We start from the raw sequence: 6,612 nt of genomic DNA, 5'->3' as shown, positions 1-6,612 counted from the left end.
ATTAATACAAACGCTACAGGAAAGAAATAGAACGATACTATGTTGTTGGTTGCTGAAGAATAAATGAAGAATGCAACAATACAAAACAGTTCTCCAGAGATGCATACTCTGGCAGAGCTATGGGAAATACAACATAAGAAAGGAATTTATGTCTCTTCCCTCATTGGTTACTGGAATGGGGTTATACAAGAACAAATATATTTCTGAGACTCTTCATTTTCTGTTTTTACTTTTTATGGCCTATGCATGTACTCCCATGCACAAATTAGTCCCATTAATTACAGTGTGTCTGAGTAAATTCTTTCACTGGTTGATTTTATACCCCCTTTTAACTACATGCATTAATTCTTACCATGTGTTATGTACCTCACAGGGTCCTGAACAATTTGGAGACAATGCGCTAACTACTTGTACTAACTCCTTCCATGAACAACAAACATGTGTTTGGATCTCTCTAGGGCAGTCTGTACTTGTTCACATTGGACAAATCTACAGAAATGCTTTAGTATGGAAATAAATAAATGGAAGACTAGTGGTGTATAAATGGAAAATCACACATTTTATTGTAACTCTTTCCGGTCACTGTAAAAAAGTTATTCAATGAATGCGTACAGGACACCAAGTAGATATTAGCTAAGATAAAAGTAGCCTCAGAACACCAGAACCCAAATCCAACTCACAGTATTCCTTTAGCAGCTTAACAGATGAAGGTTGCTAGGAGGTGAAATTCTGCAATAATAAGGGTTACCAATATATGCTATGTAGCGATGTTAGCTTCTGCGCAAAATTAGAATACCAGCTCATAGAGAAAAAAATTGTATTTAACAAGGTGTCCAGTAAATGGTTGTTATAACTAACCAACAATATGTTATAATTATAGTTATTATAGTTATTATTATAGTTATAATATGGCATTAAGAAGATTTCACATGAAGTGTGGTTGGACGCAGGAAAGAGGCTTAAAAGGGAACTATCACAAAACCTGGTCCCCCTGGGTATTACTTTTGGAATCCGAATCCCATCCCCGCTAATAAACGGACTAGGAGCCCCTTTTTTTTTTTCTGGTATAGACTATATTACAACAATAAGGGGCCGATTCATCAAGAGTCGAATATCGAGGGTTAATTAACCCTCGATATTCGACTAGGAACTAAAATCGTTCGACTTCGAATATCGAACGATTAAATCCTTCGAATCGAACGATTCGAAGGATTTTAATACAACGATCGAAGGAATATCCTGCGATCAAAAAAACTCAGGCAAGCCTATGGGGACCTTCCCCATAGGCTAACATTGACTTCGGTAGCTTTTAGCTGCCGAAGTAGGGTGTCGAAGTTTTTCTTAAAGAGACAGTACTTCGATTATCGAATGGTCGAATCGTTCGATTCGTAGTCGTAGTCGAAGGTCAAAGTAGCCCATTCGATGGTCGAAGTAGCCCAAAAAACACTTCGAAATTGGAAGTTTTTTTAATTCGAATCCTTCACTCGAGCTTTGTAAATGTGCCCCTAAGGTTTATTTGGTTATTCAACCATTAACATCTTCTGTTGTCTAATATGGGTATCTGGGAATGACTGAGCACCCCTTCTTCTTCTCTCTCTTTTTCTGTGATTTCTTTAACTATTTGGTTTCTTACTTTAGTTCTCCTTTTCTCTTCTTCCCTTTTATTCTACTAATCTTCTGCTCATAAAGGTAAAAGGTATTAGTATGATATAACACTTAAATGTTAATATGGTAACCATGATGTGAAAGGATTGCTCACGTAACTAACTGAATAAAATATATTCAATTACATCAATGTATATTTGTGCAATTTAACAATATATGGAACCGTAAAAGTAAATGTTGATATTCTGAACAATAATTTGTATCTGCAACATGTCAGGATACTAACAATTCGCTGACATTACTTTGGATTCCATTCCCTTTCTTTATGACTGTTAAAAGATAATGCCTTTTATTTGAATAAATAAATAATATACCAAAAAAATGGAACTAAAATAACGCAAGGCTTAAATCATGGAAATAAAATACTTTCTAAAAATTATTACAAAATACAGCATGTACCATTTCCGAAATGATCAAGGTATTGCTCTTAGCATTCTGTCTCTCTATGTGTACCTTTGTGTTGGAGATATTTTGAAACAGTTCTAATACATTGTCTACACAAAGGAAGCACATGCAAAAATATTTGAGCCGTCAACCAGCATCTGATTCTGACTCTTGCATGTAGAGAGACAGATTTCTGAGAGGAGAATAGTTAAAAGTAATGTTATTATTTCAGAAACAGTACCTTATTTTCATGAGTTGGAGCTCATGTTTAATTTTTATTTCCATGACAGCTTCCCTTTAAAGTAGATGAAGGCTCAAGAGATGGTTTCTTTACGGAAACAAGATCTATTCATACATCCTTTTACATATCCTTGAAGAAAAGGGGGATATAATAAAAAAAGAAAACAAAATAGTCCTATACGGTTGTGTGAAATGCAATAAAATTAAGAGAAACAACTCAAAATCAATTTTTGGTTTTTTTAAGTTAGTTTTGTAAGGGAAGGCCATAGGCACAGGAAAAAAAGATTAAAACCTTCTTTTGAGATTCTGAGTCCATTCTCCAGGACCCAAATATCCCCACAATTACACATCTACATATAAATAATTCAAAAACAACACATAACAAACCAGAACTTCATGACATTACTGAATTGCAAGGTATATAAACACTTGATATCTATTAAGGGGCACATTTACTAAAACTCAAATGAATCTAATTTTTTTATGAAAACAAATCCAACCAAACTCCATTCCACTATTTTAACTCATTTATCAATATTTTTTCACGAAAAAAACATAGTACATCTTATTTTGGTACAGAGAGGCCATGCCATCCCCTACATGTACTCTCCTTCATCAAAACAACTAAATAAAGCTTAGGGTCCAGAATAACACACTAATACTGGGCAAAACTTATACAACACAAAAATAAATGTATTATGTCACAGGGGCAATATTTACACTTTTATTTTCTGTAATGTAACAAGTCCCAAAGCCCTGAAAATAAATATTGCAGTTAGTGGTAACAAAAGTAAGTTGCAATATTCCAACACTAGATGGCAGAAAGATATTGTAGAATGCTAGGGTTTTCATTAATAAAATATCACTGAGAGTTACAGTTGAAAACCACTTACGCAAGATTTAGTGACACACAGAATTGTGACATAAAAGATTTGGACTTGTTCTGCTGAGCAACAGGATTCTTTATTTGAAAGTAATATGAAAGTAAATTTAGCACAGCAGGCAACTGATTCTCATGCTTTTCTCTGCTTCTGCATAGCCTTTCTTAACTGTTACAGGCCATTGTGCTGCCATGTGGCCTTTCTAATAAAATGCTTTTATTATTATATTGCTCAAATAATAAAATTATTAACAGGCAATAAAGATAGCATACATATTGGATTTTGGATAACTTTGTGCCCTTTATTAATACATAAGCCCTCAAAGGGTTAGGCATTTGTGTTAAGAACTTCATTAGAGCGGCTTAGGGTAATGGTACATGGAGCAATTTCATGTATTGTGCCCAACTGGTTTTGTTGCTTATTTGGAGGGGGGGCAAACTCCCGATATCGCCCACTCCTTTCACCTGAATGAAACACATTGTGTGTTTTCAAGTGATGATTGCCTGTTCCAATGAATGGAAGGCTGATTTCAAGCATTTTGTATCACACTTAAGAGTTGAAAAAGATGTAGAGATAAAACTCTAAATTACCCAGTGCCAATACAAAACAGTGAAGCTTAGGCCTTGGTAAAAACATCAAAAACTGACAAATGTATGTTAAATGTACTTCTGCTCTGAATTTAGCTGTTGAGCAAAATGCATGTATATTCAAGCTTTATTTGTGCAATATAAACAATAAGGCAAAATTGTAGGTAGTTGGGATCTAACCCTACCCTGGCTTTAAAACCCAGAGGGTAAGGATATTCCATTATAACTAAACATTTTTAAGCAAAACATTGTATCCTTTCCAGTTTTCCTACTACCTCTTAATTGAGAAGTTAACTCTAACTCAGTGTACTTATCTATTTCTGATGGAGGAAACTTGGAAAGCCTCCACAGTGGGATTGGGATCAAAACTGAGATACCAGGGAAAAAATTGTGCGGTGCCGTGCCAAGGGACCTCAAAGTGTGTCAATATATTTTTGTGTAGGAGATGGCGGAGTCTGAAGGGAAGCAAATGAAAAGACATGCTTTTTCCTCAAAAGCTGATACCAAGTACTTTTTCTTAAATGCAATGTAACAACACCCAAGAATTAAAAAAAAATTTCTGCCACACACCACTTACTTTTTTAGCCTGAGAAAGCTTGTGCTACAACTTTGGCAATAGAATGGGACAGAGGTTTATGTCAGTATAAAGTGTGCTCCTTCCCTATATATAGCTCAACACTCAAGGGTCATTCATTTGATATCGATACAGAAATGAGTGTTTAAGGTGGTAGCAAACATCACTGTTATATACAAGTCTGCACAGTTAGAATAGGATACGTTAGAATGAAAAAATATCTTTTGAAACAATACAGTACATATAAAAGTGGACCAAATATTACAGACCTGCCCAACAAAATATCAGTTGCAAATAACACTAAGCATTCATTCTATGTTTTAATAAAAATTATTTATAGAATTTCTTATATGGTCATATAGTTGTGGGATAATAATGTCCTTATTTGACTTTTAAGATCATTTGCTGACATCAAACACTGTTCTCTGGCATTCGTCCCATCTCCTTCCTGTATTTAGAGCTACACAAATGCACTGCTACTCACTATAACATTGAGCTTGGCAGTATAAACGTTTATTTGGGCTTTGACAAAAATGTCACGAGGAAAACATTTGATTGTGCCATATATAATAGATACTTGCTTCAATATATAGTTTAGCAAACTATATATTCCTGTTAATTTTACCTATATATATAGTATGGGGGTCTCACAAATGTATTAGGCTATGAATTACTGTAGAATATGAACATTGTCCAGGCAATAAAGCATTCAGGCCAAGATAATAAATGCAAGAAACTGAATTGTGTGCACCACTGTACTGAAACTTGTGCACAAAATTGTGATTTTACTTATCCCTGCCGTACAAATCGCATACCTCATTTTCTTTGTCCCTGTCAGCATCTATATATCACGGTTGCATTTTATACATCCATCTCTTCCTCACCCACGACCCCATTTTGCTTTTTTCTGCCTCCTACCTGATCCATGTCATAATCTTTCATGTACCAGTTATTTGTATTACCCATCATATCTTGCATCTTGCCTCTTCTTCAGCTTCCTAAGCAGTTACCATCCTGGCCATTTGCCAACTAAAGACTTCTTACAGTTTCCTCTATCATTGCCAGTTATCCTTGTCCTGACACGTCCATGTTAAGCCACTTATGATCACTACAGATACTCTGAATTCAGAATGGAACAGCACCACTTATCTTTTGTAGAATAAAAATGCTTTAATTGCATATTTTTGGGGGCATTACAGCAATGTTTCGGGCCACGTTTGGCCCTTTATTAAGCTTGATAAACCCAAACATGGCCCAAAACGTTGCTGTAATGACCCCAAAAATTATGCAATAAAAGCATTTTTATTCTATAAAAGACAAGTGGTGCTGTTCCATTCTGAATTATGTGTATTTGCCAGTGGATAGTGGCCATTGAAGAACCTGCACTGCATTGAGAACTGAAGTGTTGTGTCGACTACCTTCTGTTTGATGCTGTGTCACCCCTACCCTTCCCCTGCTTACCTCTCCCCCACCCACTCCCCTTCCCTTCTTAGCTTTACTTATCTATAATACTGTACTTTGTTAAAAAAAGTAGGACCCTAAGTCCAGCAACACTCCCCCAACTGCTACATTCTTCACTTCCCTCATATCTGTGGGATCAGATAACCACTGTGCAACTCTTTTAGACATAAATTATGACTACAACTGCAAAATAAATCAATTCATTAAAGGTATTTGCTTCAAAAGGCACTCCTTGCTCATGTAATTGTGCTTGGCGCTGCTTGATCTGTCCTGCCTCCTGTTCCGAACTGAACACAGTGCTACTGACTAATGTCACCTGACTAATGTCTAATGTCACCTTTGTGGCGGTAGATGCTGTTGCCAGGTTGATGGGTTTTCCAGCCAAATTGGGCTACTAATTTAAAGCCTAGCCAGGTTTTGAAAGTACAAACCTTTTGAAAAGTACAGATTTGGGCTACCTTTTGGGAGTTCTTTCTTGCCCCAACCTGCGTCTCCCAATGCATGTTAATTCTTGTATCATAAAAGTTGGGAATCATACAGTAGGCAGAATAACTGCTAATAGGCTTTTATTTTGTGCCCACACGACATGTTTCGGGCTTCAAAGGCCCTTTCTCAAGTGTCATGTTAGTTCTTGTCCCAATGCATGTAGTTGTTGTTTAACAATTTGCCAACTGCCAGGTTTAATGTGGTTGACCTGTTATTGAAATTGTGTATGTATTAAGGCCTTATGGAGCCCCTATACCTCCTGGGCCCCCCTCTGTAGTTACGCCCTGGGGATGGATGCATTCCTCCCATTTTGCTTAAGGAAAAAATTTGTGAA

The sequence above is a fragment of the Xenopus laevis genome, chromosome 8L (assembly GCF_017654675.1).
Source record: "Xenopus laevis strain J_2021 chromosome 8L, Xenopus_laevis_v10.1, whole genome shotgun sequence".
NCBI lineage: Eukaryota > Metazoa > Chordata > Amphibia > Anura > Pipidae > Xenopus > Xenopus laevis.
Note: the sequence above shows the minus strand (reverse complement) of the source record.